This window comes from Aethalodelphis obliquidens, unplaced genomic scaffold, assembly GCF_003676395.1.
Source record: "Aethalodelphis obliquidens isolate GAN/ISIS:26980383/991018 unplaced genomic scaffold, ASM367639v1 scaffold32, whole genome shotgun sequence".
NCBI lineage: Eukaryota > Metazoa > Chordata > Mammalia > Artiodactyla > Delphinidae > Aethalodelphis > Aethalodelphis obliquidens.
In genome coordinates, this window is record NW_020837976.1 from 15,359,771 (window position 1) to 15,379,428 (window position 19,658).

The window sequence follows — 19,658 nt, forward strand, 5'->3', positions numbered from 1 at the left end:
ATTTACTTGTTTGTTCCTTCACTAACTCAACACCTATATATTATGTGCCCATCACACTCCAGGCACTGGTGCTGGTGCTGGGGTGACTGCTGAGAACAAGGCCCACCCTGAGAACAGGGTTCATTTCTTCAAGGAGCTCCAGGAAAGTACTGCTGGCTTGCCAGATCTGGAGCGGATCTTCTGTCTTCCCACCTGATTCTGTGACCTGGTCCTTTCACAGCTGGGGGTGGGAGGGGCCCAGGGAGACAGGGGCGAGGCAGACTACAGCATGTGGCCGCTCCTGTGCTGGGGGCCTGCAGATGATGCCCAAGCTACCACTGCCCTAGGAGGAAAAGGCCCAGCCCGAGGAAACTGGGGAGTGGGCCATTGAACCTGGCCTTGAAGGATGGACAGGATTCCAGAGGCCTCTCAGTGGGAACGAGGGAAGAACGTAAGCATAGGCATGGGGAGAGAGCACAGAGTCCGGGCTGGGGGCTGCAGTGAAGGAGGGACCAGAAAGAGAAAAATACCTGTTGGCACCAGAGATTGGCCCATTTCCCTTCCTGCCAGCTCCCTGCTGCTGGGGTCTGATTTGGTTACTTGAAAATCAGTTTATTCTTAGTTTGTGTAAACTGATTTTTTTTCTTTTGCAAATAAATTAATAATCTCCCTTGGACTTAAAATTTAATTCTAAGATGATTTAATTTTATTTCTGATAGATCTTTTAGGATCTCTGTTCCCACCCCCATTCATATCCAGTAGTTATTATATATATTATAAATATCCTGTATACATAGAACATATAACAAAATATATAATAATATTTTATAGAATAAATAATCATGCCCAATCCCTGATCTGGCATTTCCATTAAGTTTCCGAGAGCAGAGAACAAGGTTAGGCCTCCAGGAAACCTAGGACTGTGGTGGGTGTGACACTGGGTAGGCGTCCTGGGCTAGCTCTTTCATCTCTTCCCCTGCCCAGGCACATTCCCCATGACATATGGGACCCATGCAGTTTGGGACCTTATTCCCCCCAAGGAAGGTCACTTTGTGTTCTCTGTTCCCCCAAATGCATTTCTTCTGCGTTTCCTGTTTCAAGGTTATGACTTGAGGTGATGTTGTTGGTCAGTGAGCAGCTAGTACACTTAAATATGTTGATACATACAGCTCACAAATAAGGTCACTGCCCATTAACGTATAAAGGTCAGAGCCCTCTGGGGAGGACAGCACTCTAAAGGACGTTGGCACTTCCTTGTCCCTGTGTCTGTCCTAGTCCCAGGGCTTCCAGAGCACGCATGTGTCAGGTAACACCTTCTGAGATAGTGGGTAATGCTGGGAGCACACAGCAGGGCAAGAAGGTAGCAATCATCACTCTCCTGATGATTCCATTTATTTTCTCTTCTCTTTTGTGCTGTCACATTTCTGGGACCCAACCTGTGGAATTCTGGGACCCACCTGTGGATTTTTGGTGCCAGAAACAATTTTACATTTTATTCTACAGATAAAGAAGCAAAGCCTCAGGGAGTCCTGAGATGCGCCTCAGTGATACAGTCCACCCAAATGTCACATCTTCTCAACCTCAGCCCAGAATGAGTTACTGATGATGCCCGGCCTTTACTTGGTTTACATTGATCTAAGCTGCCCTGTGTGCATCGTAACGAGATGTAACAGGTTTTAAAGCGTCCACAGGAAGAGAAAAGCTCCACAGTTTGTGACTTGCCTTGATTCTGGACATTCGTTCATCCACTCATTCCTTTATTCTTCTAACAATACTTACTAAGCACTTCCCATGGTCTAGGTTCCGGAGATGAAGCCATGCGCAGAAAGAAAAAGCCCTGGGCTCGGCAAGCTTACCTTCTAATGAGTGAAGCAAGGCAATACAAAGGTAGCTGCCTGGTGAGGATAACTGCTCTGAGGAAGGATCCAGAAAGATACGGACGGTGGACGGTGAGCAGGATGTTGTCCTGAGAGGGGGGTGTACAAGGCATTATTAGGAAGCATCTGAAGATAATGAGGAAGGAGACATAAGGCTACCTGGGGAGAGAGGGTTTCAGAAAGAGGCAGAAGACACAGCTGGTGGGGCAGGGACAACTAGGCCGGGGAAGGGGAGAGAAGGAGGATGGAGGGCACCAAGGAACAAGGACCAGATCACGGACGTGCATGTTGCGGGGACAACACATGATGCATTATCCAGTGGGTGCCTTTTGATAGTGAAAGGGTGTGGTGTTTGGAATCACACAAGGACAGACATAAACGATAGGGTCCTGGGCAGGCTGGGGTGCACGGCATCTGCTGTGAAGATCGGTGTGAGGCCCTGGCTCCTGCTGTGGGTGCATGAGGAACTGCCATCCTGACAACATGCTGAGGAGGGATGGGGGCAGAGGCAGGGAGAGTCAGGATCATTGCAGTGATTCAGGAGGGAGATGAGGGGCTGGGAGCAGATGGGGCATGGAGGGGGAAGAGTGGTTGGATTTCAGGTACATGTAGATGGTGGGGCTGATGGGATTTACTGGCAGGTTGATGGAGGGTGGGAGAGAAAAGAAGAGTCAGGAATGACTTCATGCCTGAGTGACTGAAAAGACAGTTGCCTCTACTGAGATGCTAGGATACTGTCCAAAAATCAGGCTTGAGGAGAAATGAAGAGGTTGGCTTTCTCCAATGCAGCAGACTGAATATTTGCATTCCCTCAAAATTCCTATGTTGAAACCTAATCCCAAATGTGCCAGTATTAAGAGGTCTTTGGGAGGTGATTAGGTTGTGAGGGTGGAGCCCTCATGCATGGCATTAGTGCCCTTTTACAGGGTCCCAGAGAGCTCCCTAATCCCTTACACAATGTGAGTTTACAGCAAAAACACAGCTGTCTATGAACAAGTAAGCAGGCTTTCATCGGACACCGAATCTTCCAGTGCCCTGATCTTGGACTTCCTGCTTCCAGAACTGTGAGCAATAAGTTTTTGTTGTTTGTAAACCAGCCAGGCTGTGGTATTCTGTTACAGCAGCCTGAATGGATTAAGACAACCATATTATCTTTGATGTAACATCAAAGTGAAGGTGTCATATGTAGTAGAGGTAGGAGGCATCAGGATATATATTTGGTATTGGAAGTCCCCAGGGACTGGATGATGTCCCTGGGAGAGTGAGTCTAGACAGGAAGAGAGGAAGGACTGGGCCTGGGCTCTGCAAAGTTTACAGGTTGGGAGAACCAGGGAGCCCCAGGAAAAAAAAGGCTGAGAAGGAACAGACAGAGGGGTAAGTAGGAAGCAGGGGCTGTGTGTCCTAAAGTCAAGTGAGGAAAACACTTCTGGTTTCCATCCTTATCGACTCACTATGGCATTGCTGTCACTGGGACAGTGACTTGGGGGCAGGATTTAGTTTTAGGAAGAGGAAAGCAGCGAGAGGTCAGCCCTGAGGCCTGAGCCATTGGCCATCCTGAGAGGACAGTGACTGCTGTGTCATGAGCAATGTGTACATCGGGGGGAGGGAGGATGGAATAAGAGAAAGTGCCTTGAGCTAACTTCTCCTGGGGGAGCAGGAGTGGTGGGTGTGGAATGTTCCATCTGGTTGACCAGGTTGCAAACATTCCTTGTTCTGTGGGCCACTAGCATGCTATGATCTGACCCGAGTTGCACCTGTAAAGTGTGCCTGGCGGAGAATGAGAGCTTGTGAGTAAGAGGCCAGACAGACATCAGGCCCCTAACTCTCTGGAATAAAAGAGTGGAGGAGAGATGGTGTCAGGCCTATAGGGGCAGGGCTAAGAAACAGCACTGGGAATTACGGGCAAGCACCAAGACCTGGAACTTATAAAATAAGGAGAATATGGGGTTCAGATTCGAGGACCAGATCTAGCTTTGCCACGTCCTATTTTGGCCTTTCTGAGACTTTGTCCCTTTGTCTCTAGAACTGGGTATATTCCTGCCTCATCTGGGTTTCTGTAAGAGTTAAATGGAATAAATTATGCTAAAATCAATCTATGTACACCCAATTCATTATAAAAATACAATCATTCATCTTCTTTGTCATTGTAATTTGTGTTACCTCTTTCTGTTTAAATTGAAACAGATGTGGGGGCTTGTTTTCTAAGGGGAAAAAGAAAACAAGCAACGGGGGAAGTAGTCATTGGTTGGTGGGTAATGGAATCTCAGGGGAAAAAAAGGAAAGTGATTACAACTCCAGTAAGATCACTTCCAGTGCAGGGTTGACAGTGGTGGTGAAGATGTCATATTTATACGTAGCTTTGTGGCTGTCAACAGGCTCCTTTACACTCTGTCTCATTAAAGGAGGCCGGCTCTAATACGCCCTTCCAGAGAGCCTGTGATGGAAATAATGGTGGGGCCCGAAGCTAGAACAGCTTGCCGAGCAGAAGGCTAGTTCATTCCCCCATGCTTAAGAGGGTCGCCTAGACGCCCCCATCTCCCTCCTTCTCTCATGACACCATCTGAGGCTGCCTATGAGAGGTGATGGCTCTGGGAGCCCCAGCCCTTCCTTCCATTCTCACGTAGGGGTGGGAGGGGGCACAGCCTATGAAGTGAGCAAGCCCTCAATCCCAGGGAGCGTATGCCCAAACGCAGGGACACGGTGGAGTGATGGACTTCCCAAATGTCTGCTCCTTGCGGCCAGACCACGTCCACACCACGTGTTAGAGGATGGCACGTAGCCCTCTATGGACTCTACCACTAACCCACCCTCAGATCCTGCGGCCTTTGACACCAGCAGGGTCTCTAAGGAATATGATAACCAAGATGATGTTCTGACTCAGGAAGGCTTAAGTAGGGGCATCAGCCTGACCCAAATCCCCACCCTGGGGGTCCAGGGCAGGGGTGTTTCACTGTGGGCAGCAGGGAGGGGACTTGGTGGTGGACTCAGACTCTGGAGTGGACATGCCTAATAAGGCCTAAACAGGAAGGTCAGAAAGGTCAGGCTTGTAACAATGGGCCTCCCAGGATGGTGGCTGAAGCGAGTTTTCTCTGACTAGCGCCTTCCTTGCACATGGCAGTGCCCCGAGGCCTAGGTTTCCCTATGAGCACAGGGTTCTCCTTTGGTCCTTCTTGCTGGAGCTGTATGATGCTCACAGCCTGCAGTGTGCTCTCCCGGGGCTGGCCTTGTAACCCCTTCTGGTGCAAAATTCTGCATGGCTTCTCCCACATGTGCAGTGATCTCCTGGGTCAAACTCGTCTCTTCCAGCTCCAGAGGCAACAGGTGTGTCTCCCCTTCCCTGTGTGCTCTCCCAGCAAGAGTCTGGCTCAGGGTGCAGGAAGCATCCAGGAACGTGAAACCCTGAGGCAAGGTGGTGAGGCTCCACTGTGACAGCTCCAGCATCAGCGAGCAGGTGGTGATGGTGCCAGGAGAAGAGGGGATTTTAGGTTCCACTGTGTCAGAAATCGGCCCTCGTGGACCCCTCCTCCCTTCTCCACCTATGGCCCAGGGGCCTTGTGTTCGCTCGGGGCTGGATAAAGCCCAGTCGGGAAAGAGACTGGTCCCCTTCCCAGACAAGACCACCAGGGGGCAGCGGAGCACACTCGCAGACAGCCTGCAGCCGCGGGACCAGGAACCGGGAAGGTCCGCAGAAGCTTCTGACACAGGGGAGACAGGCCTGGCAACCCGGCGGTCAGAAACCATCCTCAGAGCACACTGACCCCTCTCAGAGAATGGGAAAACTGTGCTTTGGCTTCAACTCAACCAGCTTCTGTTTTTACACAGAAACTGGCCATCCTTAGTAACCTCATCATCATTTTGTTCTGGACCGTCACCCTTATTTCCTTGGCGTGAAGAGCCCAGAGAGGTTGTGTAACTAAACTGAAGACACACAGCTATGAAAACTCGGTTTTTCACGGTGAGACTTTGATCCCCCGGGACCTTCCTCATTGCTTCCCAAAGATGAATCCAGTCCTCACCTGGGAATCAGATGAGGTGATTTATACCTCTTTATACCTCTACCAGAATCTCTTGGTGGGAGGGAATGGTTGCCTGGAATCTGCATTTTTTTTTTTTTTTTTGCGGTACGCGGGCCTCTCACCGCTGTGGCCTCTCCCGTTGTGGAGCACAGGCTCCGGACGCGCAGGCTCAGCGGCCATGGCTCACGGGCCCAGCCGCTACGCGGCATGTGAGATCTTCCCGGACCGGGGCACGAACCTGTGTCCCCTGCATCGGCAGGTGGACTCTCAACCACTGCGCCACCAGGGAAGCCCTGGAATCCGCATTTTTAACAAGCTCTCCAAATGATTCTGATAAACATGCTAAACGGAACCCTGCCCTTGTGGGGGGACCTGACCTGAACCAAATCGTAAAGAAAGTGAATTTTTCCTTTAGTCTCCCTGCACCCCCTCCCCACTCATGCAGAGCTTACTGTCACCCTGCTCCCGCCAGCCCAGGGTGGCAACTGCTCACCTCTGAAATCCCCCTCCGCCAAGGGCTTGTCTCCACCACTCCCGGCGTCTCTCCCCGCCCCCCCGCCCTCACCAAGGCTGATGGTGAGCCGCCTTTTACCACCCTCCCTTCCAAAGTGACAATAAGTTAATCTGTTTAGAAAACTCAGTTCTAGTGGGATTAAGATAGAAAGGGGCCCCAACAACTGGTCAATACCAGTTATCATGGGAATTTAAAGCAGGGCTTTCTGGACAGAACATCACAGTCTGGGCTCTTAATCCAGAAGTGCTGGATTACATACAGTAATACAATAAGGATGGGAATTTTGGGGATGCGTAGAGATGCATTCTGAAAGATAGAGATCCTTGACATGGGGGTCGGTGTTTGAAGGGTGTTTTACCTACCTTGTGGAGGCAACTTTTGTTGAAAAGAGTATGTATTGCTTTTTTCATTACAGAGATAATATATGTGCATGCAAAATAGCCACACAACATAGAAAATTATAAAGAGAAAATTAAATACACAACAATTACTATCATCCAGCTGGGTTAAGATATGAGACAACATCTGTCCAGATGTCTCTCTATAAATGTGGACATGATGACAATAGCTGGACCACTTTGAGCACCTACTATGTCAGAAATTGTGTTAGGTGCTTTCCATGCATTCTATTATCTAATCCTCACATGGCCCAGGGGCTGGAGGTGACAGTTTTATTTTTAATGGATGAAGAAACTAGAAATAGAGGGGTTGTCTAATCTCTCCATGTTGCACTATTATGTGACAGGGCAGGAACCTAACCCAGGCTTCCTTCACTCCTGAGCCCAGGTACTTATTCACCTTCTGATCTTACTACCTAGGCAGGCACCTGCACACCCTGTAGACACACACATAGAACTTGCACAACCTGGCAGATACACATGCAGGTCTCATACACACACCCTGCAGACAACCCTCCCCCCCCCCACAAGAGACACACAGAACTCACATGCAGATATACCACACATGCACACACAGAACTCACACACCCCACAGACATGCCCCACAGACACACAAACACACCCTGCAGATACACACATACCACACACAGCAGTCCCTTACACCCTGCAGACACACAGAGAATTTACACACAGACACTCCCGACACATACAGAACTCACACACGTGAACAAGATACACACACACGCACACACTGCAGACACATATAGATCTCTCATACACATACTGAAGGTATGCATGCAGAACTCACACACATGAACCCATTGCAGATAATCACAGAAAACTCACGTACACCACAAATATACACACAGGACACACACAATGCAGACATACACACCACACAGACACACCCACACCAGACATAGTCACATCCACACAGAGATTCATAGACCCACAATACACACACAAGCTCTTCTGAAATCTGTGTTTTTTTTTGATATTCAATATGTATATAGATATTTTATTCTTTTGAAAGCCTGCATAGTATTCCATTGCATAGATCTATCATAATTCTGATCAAATCCTATTGATGGCTATCCACATATAGGAAAAATATTTGAATTCCAATAAGCGGACAATAATGAAAAGTTACTGAGTTTTCATTATGTGTCAGATTACATGCATTATATTGTCTAATCTTCACAACAAACCTGTCTGTAACCCCATTTTGCAGATGCAAAAATGAGTTTCAGAGGGTTTTAGAGCTTCTAAGTGACAGAGCCAGGAATCAGAGCTAGAAAATATCTCCAGACTTACCCACAATATGAGTTGGCTTTCAATGAACATCCTTGTTCATACATGTCCCTGTTGGAAAAATTCCTAGAGGAGGAACTCCAAGTCCAGGGTTGTATGCATTCTCCATTTTATACACGTTGCTAAATTGACCTTCAGAGAAGTGTACCAATGAGTAAACTCCTTAAGCCCGTGTGCAAATGCTTTATTTCCCTTTAATTTTGCCAGGACTGGGCATTTTTAATCTTTGTCTATTTGTTAGGTGAAAAGTTATGTCTAAGTAACAGACAAATCCTTTTAGGGAATCGGGTTTTGACTGACACGGTCAGAGAAGTGGAGGAACAATGTGTGGACATTGAAAGATGAGTATTCTTTTATTTGGAGACAGGGACAGCGGAATTAGCTAATACTGTATGGTTCTTAGTGGTCTCAGGGCTTCGAATGTGTTGAGTTGCACGTAGAGGCTCTTGAAGCTTTCTTGTTATAGTGACACTCTGTCCTGAGGCTCAGTGTTTGGAAGTTTGCATCCTGTAGACAGAGACCCAGTGAGTTGTAGGAGGTGGAGGAGAGCATGTGAAGGTGCCGCCCACCTCATCTGTGATACTGTACCCGGAGGTCTCCTGGACACATGGAGGGTGACATAAGAAGCCACCTCAAGGGCACATTGGTGGTGATTTTGGACTCTGGGTGTGGACCATTTATTCTTGGCTGCTTCTCAGGCTCCCTTGTAAAGCAGGCATTACCAGAGCAGCTCCATGGTACTAACTGCTTTTGCCCTCCAGCCTGAGCTGGTTGCTGCCAGCAGATTCCATCTTGCTGTGTGTTTCAGGCCTGCATCTCACACAGGTAGCTGCTCGCTACTCAGGTTTTACTAGACCATGATAGAATGGTATAGGCAGCTTTGGAGGTACAGCTGGGTCTGTGTCACATCCCCAGCCTTCCCCTTGCCTCCTCTTTGGAAGGTGCCTGTACTAGCCTTGCCCTGTCTTCATCACCACCTGCCAACCTCTTTAGCTCAGTTCAGCACCCCTAGAGCTGGGCAGTGCCAGGCAGCTCCCAGAGTTCACTCAGCCGTTGCAGGTTTGACCCACAATCGAAATTGCAGCTATTGCCGTCTCAAATTCGACCTTGCTGAGCTTTACTTGCAGCTTTTTCTTCTAGATTTTTCCTGCCCAAGAGATTAGATTTTCTGCTTCTGTTGTAAATTACTTCTAAGTGGGTTCCTTTGCTGTGGTGGAAGAGAGAGCAGAAAGGAAAGTAAATGCCACCAGGGAACCGTCCCTTCCATAGTCCAGGTGGCCTGAAGACTTGCATTTCTACAGAGAGAGGCTTTTGTCCCAAGATCTGGAGCCCCAGAAAAGAAGCTGAATTACAGCCAGGAGAGAAAGCATAAATTCTTTCTCCAGTGTCTGAAAAAATATGTCAAGGACTCCAGAGAAGTAGGCAGCAGGAGTAGATAAGAATAGTTAGCTTTCCTTTCTCCTGGGGCTTGTCTTAGGAGGGGCTCTGCAGCCCTTGACTCCAGGGGTTGATCAGGGCTTCACCTTGTCCAGCCTGGGTGCTGAGAGTGGCTATGTCTGGTGCACTTCTGGCCACCCTGGTAGTTCCATAGGAAGGGGGGGGGGGCGGTCCCAGAAAGCATGGAGTTCAATATTTTTCTTAAATACAATGGACTCTCTTCATTCACATGAATGTTATTCCTAATTTCTCTTTCATATCTTTTGTATTATTTTTATCATACATTTTACTTTAACATATGTTGTAACACAATTCATTGCTACTACTTTGCTTTAAACAGTTATCTTTTAGAGCTATTAAAACAAGAATAAAGAAAAATTTATTTTACTTTATTAATTCCATTTTCATCCCTCTTCATTTTATCTTGTGTTGAGTCCAGTTTCTGTGTGGTATCATATTCCTTCTGCCTTTACAAATTTCTTTGATCTTTCTTCAAATATAGGTGTTCTAACAATGAGTTTTCTGTTTTGCTTTAAGAAATATTTGTCTCATTCATTTTTAAAAGACTTTTTTTTTTGGGTGAGTATAATGTATTGACAGTTTTTTTCAGTACTTTAAAATGCCGTTTTATTTTCTTCTGGTTTGTGTGGTTCTGATGAAAAGTCTATTACTGTTCTTTTCTTTTTTGATTTTATTTTATTTATTTTTTTACACAGCAGGTTCTTATTAGTTATCCATTTTATACATATAGTGTATATATGTCAATCCCAGTCTCCCAATTCATCACACCCGCCCCCCACCCCCGCCCCGCTTTCCCCCCTTGGTATCCACAGGTTTGTTCTTTACATTTGTGTCTCTATTTCTGCTTGCAAACCAGTTTATCTGTAATATTTTTCTAGATTTCACATATATGAATTAATATACGATATTTGTTTTTCTCTTTCTGACTTACTTCACTCTGTATGACAGTCTCTAGGTCCATCCAGGTCTCTACAAAAGACAAAATTTTGTTCCTTTTTATGACTGAGTAATATTCCATTGTATATATGTACCACTTCTTCTTTAACCATTCGTCTGTCTGTGGGCATTTAGGTTGCTTCCATGTCCTGGCTATTGTAAATAGTGCTGCAATGAACATTGGGGTACATGTGTCTTTCTGAATTATGATTTTCTCTGAGTATATGCCCAGTAGTGGGATTGCTGGGTCATATGGTCTGCCCATTTTTGGATTGGGTTGTTTTTTTAATATTGAGCTGCATGAGCTGTTTATATATTTTGGATATTAATCCTCTGTCCATTGATTCGTTTGCAAATATTTTCTCCCATTCTGGGGGTGGTCTTTTTAGTAGGTTTTTTAAGGGATTATTTTTAGGTCTTGTCAGCAACATCAAAAGCAAAAGCTTTTAAGTTTCATTAGGTCCCATTTGTTTAGTTTTGTTTTTATTTCCATTACCCTAGGAGGTGGATAAAAAAAGACCTTGCGGTGATTTATGTCAAGAGTGTTCTTCCTATGTTTTCCTCTAAGAGTTTTATAGTGTCCAGTCTCACATTTAGGTCTCTAATCGATTTTGAGTTTATTTTTGTGTATGGTATTAAGGAGTGTTCTAAATTCATTCTTTTACACGTAACTGTCCAGTTTTCCCAGCACCACTATTGGAGAGACTGTCTTTGCTCCATTGTATATCCTTGTCTCCTTTGTCATAGATTAGTTGACCATAGGGGCATGGGTTTATGTCTGGGCTTTCTATCCTGTTCCATTGATCTATATTTCTGTTTTTATGCCAGTACCATATTGTCTTCATTACTGTAGCTTTGTAATATAGTCTGAAGTCAGGGAGTCTGATTCCCCCCACTCTGTTTTTTTCCCCTCAAGACCACTTTGGCTATTTGGGGTCTTTTGTGTCTCCATACACATTTTAAGATTTTCTGTTCTAGTTCTGTAAAAAATGCCATTGGTGGGGTTCCCTGGTGGCACAGTGGTTGAGAGTCCACCTGCCGATGCAGGGGACATGGGTTCGCTCCCCGGTCTGGGAAGATCCCACATGCCGTGGAGTGGCTAGGCCCGTGAGCCATGGCACTGAGCCTGCGCGTCCGGAGCCTATGCTCCACAACGGGAGAGGCCACAACAGTGAGAGGCCCACGTACCGCAAAAAAAAAAAAAAAAAAAAAAAGCCATTGGTAATTTGATAGGGATTGCACTGAATCTCTACATTGCTTTGGGTAGTAGAGTCATTTTCACAATGTTGATTTTTCCAATCCAAGTACATGGTATATCACTCCACCTGTTTGTATCATATTTAATTTCTTTCAGCAGAGTCTTATAGTTTTCTACATACAGGTCTTTTCTCTCCCTAGGTAGGTTTATTCCTAGGTATTTTATTCTTTTTGTTGCAATGGTAAATGGGAGTGTTTCCTTAATTTCTCTTTCAGATTTTTGATCATTACTGTATAGGAATGCAAGAGATTTCTGTGCATTAATTTTGTATCCTGCAACTTTACCAAATTCATTGATTAGCTCTAGTAGTTTTCTGGTGGCATCATTAGGATTCTCTAAGTATAGTGTCATGTCATCTGCAAACAGTGAGTTTTACTTCTTCTTTTCCAATTTGTATTCCTTTTATTTCTTTTTCTTCTTTGATTGCCATGTCTGGGACTTCCAAATCTACATTGAATAATAGTGGTGAGAATGGACATCCTTGTCTTGTTTCTGATCTTAGAGGAAATGCTTTCAGTTTTTCACCATTGAGAATGATGTTTGCTGTGGGTTTGTCATATGTGGACTTTATTATGTTGAGGTATGTTCCCTCTATGCCCACTTTCTGCAAAGTTTTTATCATAAATTGGTATTGAATTTTGTCAAAAAAATTTTCTGCATCTATTGAGATGATCATATGGTTTTTCTTCTTCAATTTGTTAATAAGGTGTATCACATTGATTGATTTGTGTATATGGAAGAATCCTTGCATGCCTGGGATAAATCCCACTTGATCATGGTGTATGATCCTTTTAATGTGTTGTTGGCTTCTATTTGCTAGTATTTTGTTGAGGATTTTTGCATCTATATTCATCAGTGATATTGGTCTGTAATTTTTTTTTGTAGTATCTTTGTCTGGTTTTGGTATCAGGGTGATGGTGGCCTCATAGAATGAGTTTGGGAGTGTTCCTTCCTCTGCAATGTTTTGGAAGTGTTTGAGAAGGATGGATGTTAGCTCATCTCTAAATGTTTGTTAGAATTCACCTGTGAAGCCATCTAGTCCTGGACTTGTGTTTGTTGGAAGATTTTTTTTTTTTTTTTTTTTGCGGTACGCGGGCCTCTCACTGTTGTGGCCTCTCCCATTGTGGAGCACAGGCTCCGGACGTGCAGGCTCAGCGGCCATGGCTCACGGGCCCAGCCGCTCTGCGGCATGTGGGATCTTCCCAGACCGGGGCATGAACCCGTGTCCCCTGCATCGTGTTGGAAGATTTTTAATCACAGTTTCAATTTCATTACTAATGATTAGTCTGTTCATATTTTCTATTTCTTCCTGGTTCAGTCTTGGAAGGTTATACCTTTCTAAGAATTTGTCCATTTCTTGCAGCTTGTCCATTTTATTGGCATAGAGTTGCTTGTAGTAGTCTCTTAGGATGCTTTGTATTTCTGCGTTGTCTGTTGTAACTTCTCCGCTTTCATTTCTAATTGTATTGATTTGAGTCCTCTCTCTCTTTTCCCTGATGAGTCTGGCTGATGGCTTATCAATTTTGTTTATCTTCTCAAAGAAGCAGCTTTTAGTTTTATTGATCTTTACTATTGTCTTCTTTGTTTCTATTTCATTTATTTCTGCTCTGATCTTTATGATTTCTTTCCTTCTGCTAACTTTGGGTTTTGTTTGTTCTTCTTTATCTAATTCCTTTAGGCTTAAGGTTAGGTTGTTTATTTGAGATGTTTGTTGTTTCTTGAGGTAGGATTTTATTGCTATAAACTTCCCTCTCAGAACTGCTTTTGCTGCATCCCATAGGTTTTGGATCATCTTGTTTTCATTGTCATTTGTCTCTAGGTATTTCTGATTTCCTCTTTGATTCCTTCAGTGATCTCTAGGTTATTCAGTAACGTATTGTTTAGTCTCCATGTGTTTGTGTTTTTTTATGTTTTTCTCCCTGTAATTGATTTCTAATTTCATAGTGTTGTAGTCAGTAAAGATGCTTGATATGATTTCAATTTTCTGAAATTTACTGAGGCTTGATTTGTGACCCAAGATGTGATCTATCCTGGAGAATGTTCCATGCGCACTTGAGAAGAAAGTGTAATCTGCTGTTTTTGGATGGAATGTCCTATAAATATCAATTAAATGTATCTGGTCTATTGTGTTCTTTGAAGCTTGTGTTTCCTTATTAATTTTCTCTTTGGATGATCTGTCCATTGGTATAAGTGAGGTGTTAAAGTCCCCCACTATTATTGTGTTACTGTCGATTTCCTCTTTTATAGGTTTTAGCAGTGGCCTTATGTATTGAGGTGCTCCTATGCTGGGTGTGTATGTATTTATAATTGTTATTTCTTCTTCTTGGATTGATCCCTTGATCATTATGTAGTTCCCTTCCTTTTCTCTTGTAACATTCTTCATTTTAAAGTCTATTTTATCTGATATGAGTATTGCTACCCCAGCTTTCTTGTGATTTCCAATTGCATGGAATATCTTTTTCCATCCCCTCACTTTCAGTCTGTATGTGTGCCTAGGTCTGAAGTGGGTCTCTTGTTGACAGCATATATATGGGTCTTGTTTTTGTATCCATTCAGCAAGCCTGTGTATTTTGGTTGGAGCATTTAATCCTTTCAAGTTTAAGGTAATTATTGATATGTATGTTCCTATTACCATTTTCTTAATTGTTTTGTTTTTGTAGGTCCTGTTCTTATCTTGTGTTTCCCACTTAGAGAAGTTCCTTTAGCATTTCTTGTAGAGCTGGTTTGGTGGTACTGAATTCTTTTAGCTTTTGCTTGTCTGTAAAGCTTTTGATTTCTCCATTGAATCTGAATGAGATCCTCACAGGGTAGAGTAATCTTGGTTGTAGGTTCTTCCATTTCATCACTTTAAATATGTCATGCCGCTCCCTTCTGGCTTGTAGACTTTCTGCTGAGAAATCAGCTGTTAACCTTATGGGAGCTCCCTTGTATGTTATTTGTCGTTTTTCCTTTGCTGCTTTCAATAATTTTTCTTTGTCTTTAATTTTTGCCAACTTGATTAGTATGTGTAGGCGTGTTTCTCCTTGGGTTTAACCTGTATGGGACTGGGACTCTCTGCCCTTCCTGGACTTGGGTGGCTATTTCCTTTCCTGTGGTAGGGAAGTTTTTGACTGTAATCTCTTCAAATATTTTTTTGGGTACTTTCTCTCTCTCTTCTCCTTCTGGGACCCCTATAATGCGAATGTTGTTGCATTTAATATTGCCCCTGAGGTCTCTTAGGCTGTCTTTATTTCTTTCCATTCTTTTCTCTTTATTCTGTTCCACAGCAGTGAATTCCAGCATTCTGTCTTCCAGGTCACTTATCCGTTCTTCTGCCTCAGTTATTCTGCTATTGATTTCTTCTAGTTTAATGTTCATTTCAGTTATTGTATTGTTCATCTCTGTTTGTTTGTTCTTTAATTCTTCTAGGTCTTTGTTAAACATTTTTTACATCTTCTCAATCTTTGCCTCCATTCTTTTTCTGAGGTCCTGGATCATCTTTACTATCATTATTCTGTATTCATTTTCTAGAATGTTGCCTATCTCCACTTCATTTAGTTGTTTTTCTGGAGTTTTATCTTGTTCCTTCATCTGGTACTTAGCTCTCTGCCTTTTCATCTTGTCTATTTTTCTGTGAATGTGTTTTTTTTCCCACAGTCTGCAGGATTGTAGTTCTTCTTGCTTCTGCTGTCTGCCCTCTGGTGGATGAGGCTATCTAAGAAGCTTGTGCAAGTTTCCTGATGAGAGGGACTGGTGTGGGTAGAGCTGGCTGTTGCTCTGGTGGGCAGAGCTCAGTAAAACTTTAATCCGCTTGACTGCTGATGGGTACAGCTGGGTTCCCTCCCTTTTGGCTGTTTGGCCTGAGGTGACCCAACACTGGAGCCTACAGGCTCTTTGGTGGGGCTAATGGTGGACTCTGGGAGGGCTCACACCAAGGAGTACTTCCCAGAACTTCTGCTGCCAGTGTCCTTGTTCTCATGGTGAGCCACAGCCACCAACCACTTCTGCAGGAGACGCTCCAACACTAGCAGGTTGGTCTGGTTCAGGCTCACCTGGGGTCACTCCTCCTTCCCCTGGGTCCCAATGTGCACACTACTTTGTGTGTGCCCTCCAAGAGTTGAGTCTCTGTTTCCCCCAGTCCGGTCACAGTCCTGCAATCAAATCCCACTAGCCTTCCAAGTCTGATTCTCTAGGAATTCCTCCTCTTGTTGCTGGACCCCCAGGTTTGAAAGCCTGGTGTGGGGCTCAGAACCTTGACTTCAGTGGTCAATTTCTGTGGTTTAAGTATTCTCCAGTTTGTAAGTCACCTACCCAGCAGTTACGGGATTTGATTTTATTGTGATTGCACCCCTCCTACCATCTCATTGTGGCTTCTCCTTTGTCTTTGGATGTGGGGTATCTTTCTTGATGAGTTCCAGTGTCTTCCTGTCCATGATTGTTCAGCAGTTAGCTGTGATTCCGGTGCTCTCGCAAGAGGGAGTGAGAGCACGTCCTTCTACTCAGCCATCCTCTATTATTGTTCTTATCTTCATTTCTCTGTAGGTAAGATGTCATTTTTCTCTGGTGGCCTTCAAGATTTTTCTTTGTATTTGGCTTCTAGTAGTTTTGATATGGCATGTATGGTTTTGTTTTATTTTTTTTTCCCTGCTTGGTGTCATAATTATCATTAGTTTTGGAAAGTTCTCAGCTCTTTTTTTTTTCACATGTATCTTTTTCTGTCCCATTGTCTCTCTCTTTTCCCCTTCTCTGTACTCCATTTTTTTTCATTTGTTTGTTTTGTTTTGTGTTTTTGACCCTCCTCCTCCTCTTCTACTACTATTACTTCTATTACTACTACTAATCTTACTACTTCTACTACTCTTACTACTACTACTCTTACTACTGCTACTACTACTTCTACTACTACTACTACTACTACTACTTCTCCTACTACTACTTCTTCTACTACTAGTACTTCTACTCCTACTGCTACTATTGCCATTACTACTGTTTTATTCTCTTTCTGTTTCAATTTGGGTATTTTTATTACCCTATCTTCAAGGTCACTGATTTTTTCCTCAGCTTTGTCAAGTCTACTGATGAGTCTTCATGTCTGTTACTGTGTTTTCATTTCTAGCTTTTCCATTTGACTCTTTTTTCTAGTTTCCATTTCTCTGCTAAAATTACCAATCTGATATTGTATGTTATACATCTTTTCATTAGAGTCTTTAAGGTATTAATTATCATTATTTTAAATTCCCTGATTGTTCCAACATCTGTGTTATGTGTGTTTCTGCTTCTGTTAATTGCATTGTCTTTTGATAGTTTTTTTTTTTTCCTTGCTTTTTGGGGAAAAGATATATCTTTTTTTGTTGTAGTTGTCATTCAATTCTTTTTAATTAATTAATTAATTAATTAATGTTTTAAACATCTTTATTGGAGTATAATTGCTTCACAATGGTGTGTTAGTTTCTGCCTTATAACAAAGTGAATCAGCCATACATATACATACGTTCCCCTATCTCCTTCCTCCTGCATCTCCCTCCCTCCCACCCTCCCTATCCCACCCACCCCAGGTGGTCACAAAGCACTGAGCTGATCTCCCCACGTCACGCGGCTGCCTCCCACCAGCTAACCACCTCATGCCCAGTAGCGTATATATGTCCATGCCACTCTCCCACACCATCACAGCTTACCCCTCCCCCCGCCCCGTATCCTCAAGTCCATTCTCTAGTAGGTCTGTGTTTTTATTCCCGTATTACCTCTAGGTTCTTCATGACCTTTTTTTTTTTTTCCCTTAGATTCCATATATATGTGTTAGCATATGGTGTTTGTTTTTCTGTTTCTGATTTACTTCACTCTGTATGACAGACTCTAGGTCCACCTACCTCACTACAAATAACTCAATTTCATTTCGTTTTATGGCTGAGTAATATTCCATTGTATATATGTGCCACATCTTCTTTATCCATTCATCCGATGATGGACACTTAGGTTGCTTCCATCTCCTGGCTATTGTAAATAGAGCTGCAATGAACATTTTGGTACGTGACTCTTTTTGAATTATGGTTTTCTCAGGGTATATGCCCAGTAGTAGGATTTCTGGGTCATATGGTAGTTCTATTTGTAGTTTTTTAAGGAACCTCCATACTGTTCTCCACAGTGGCTATATCAATTTACATTCCCACCAGCAGTGCAAGAGTGTTTCCTTTTCTCCATACCCTCTCCAACATTTATTGTTTCTAGATTTTTTGATGATGGCCATTCTGACAGGTGTGAGATGATATATCATTTTAGTTTTGATTTGCATTTTTCTAATTATTGATGATGTTGAGCATCCTTTCATGTGTTTGGGGCAGTCTGTATATCTTCTTTGAGAAATGTCTATTTAGGTCTTCTGCCCATTTTTGGATTGGGTTGCTTATTTTTTTGTTATTGACCTGCATGTGCTGCTTGTAAATTTTGGACATTAATCCTTTGCCAGTTGCTTCATTTGCAAATATTTTCTCCCATTCTTAGGGTTGTCTTTTTGTCTTGTTTATGGTTTCATTTGCTGTGCAAAAGCTTTTAAGTTTCATTCACCTTATCTTTGATAAAGAAGGCAAGAATATACAGTGGTTAAAAAACAGCCTCTTCAGTAAGTGGTGCTGGGAAAACTGGACAGCTACATGTAAAAGTATGAGATTAGAACACTCCCTAACACCATACACAAAAATAAGCTCAAAATGGATTAAAGACCTAAATGTAAGGCCAGAAACTATCAAACTCTTAGAGGAAAACATAGGCAGAACACTCTATGACATAAATCACAGCAAGATCCTTTTTGACCCGCCTCCTAGAGAAATGGAAGTAAAACCAAAAATAAACACATGGGACCTAATGAAACTGAAAAGATATATCTTGTTGAAAGACATACCTTGTGTAGGACACTTGAGGCTGAGGTAAGTAGTTTGAATGCTTGAACATAGGCATGGCTTTTTTCTGTTAAAACTTTGGCTTGGGGATTTGCATAAATGTAGTTAGTTCATCTGGATTTAAGATTCACTGTTGCTATGGTTACCTTCCATGTATCACATGCTTCCGATTCCTCAAGCACTGCCCTATCTTGAGTTTGGGTGTTGATTTACTGGAGAATTTTTCTCAATGTCTCATCTACTCTTAGCTTTGGGCCTTCCCTTTATGCTATGCTTCAGAGAGAGTTTCTTTTCATGCTCTTGTCTGTCTGCCAGCAGTATTCAACTATCACTTGTTACCTGATGATTCCTAGCCTGTGGTGGGGAGCAAGTGTATCCTCTGTTCTTCTCATTAAGTTTCAGTCTTACAAAGGCACTGTCCCTGGGCCTCAGGGCTACAGTCTTCTCAGTGTTCCTGTCCTTCTCTGGGGGGCAGTTCTGGGCCCACTTCAGATCTTTGCTCCTCTCGTAAAGAAGAAATTGTTTTGTTTTCTCTGTGCTCTTCCCCCAGATGCAGGGGAAGCCTTCCCCATTGCCCTAAGTAAGATAGTGTGTGTTGCCTTCTCCCAGCAGTTTAAGACTTTTATTATGAAGAGGTGCCAGGCGAGGAGACCCTGGATGGTGTTTTATGACTTTCCTGTAGCTGCTACTGATCTCTTTCCTCAAGCTTGCACTACAAGGGGACACTTCTTCTGGACTCTTATCAGTCTTTTTTGTGATCACTGATTAAGTGCATACAGCAGAGCCTGAGAACAGCTGCATGTTTCCATATCTACAATATGCATGTATCTGCATGTATCTACATCCTCACAAATTCTGTATGCTCTTGAGACCCATCACTTGGCCTTAACAGTTCAATAAAAATTTCACCTGAATTCTCATGCATGTCCGGCAGCATTTGACCCAGTTAAACAAGTGCTCATGTTCTATCTCTCCTTGGAAAAATACGCTTGTATTTACTTAGATTTCAGATTAATTGTCTGTTCTGCAAGCTCAGATA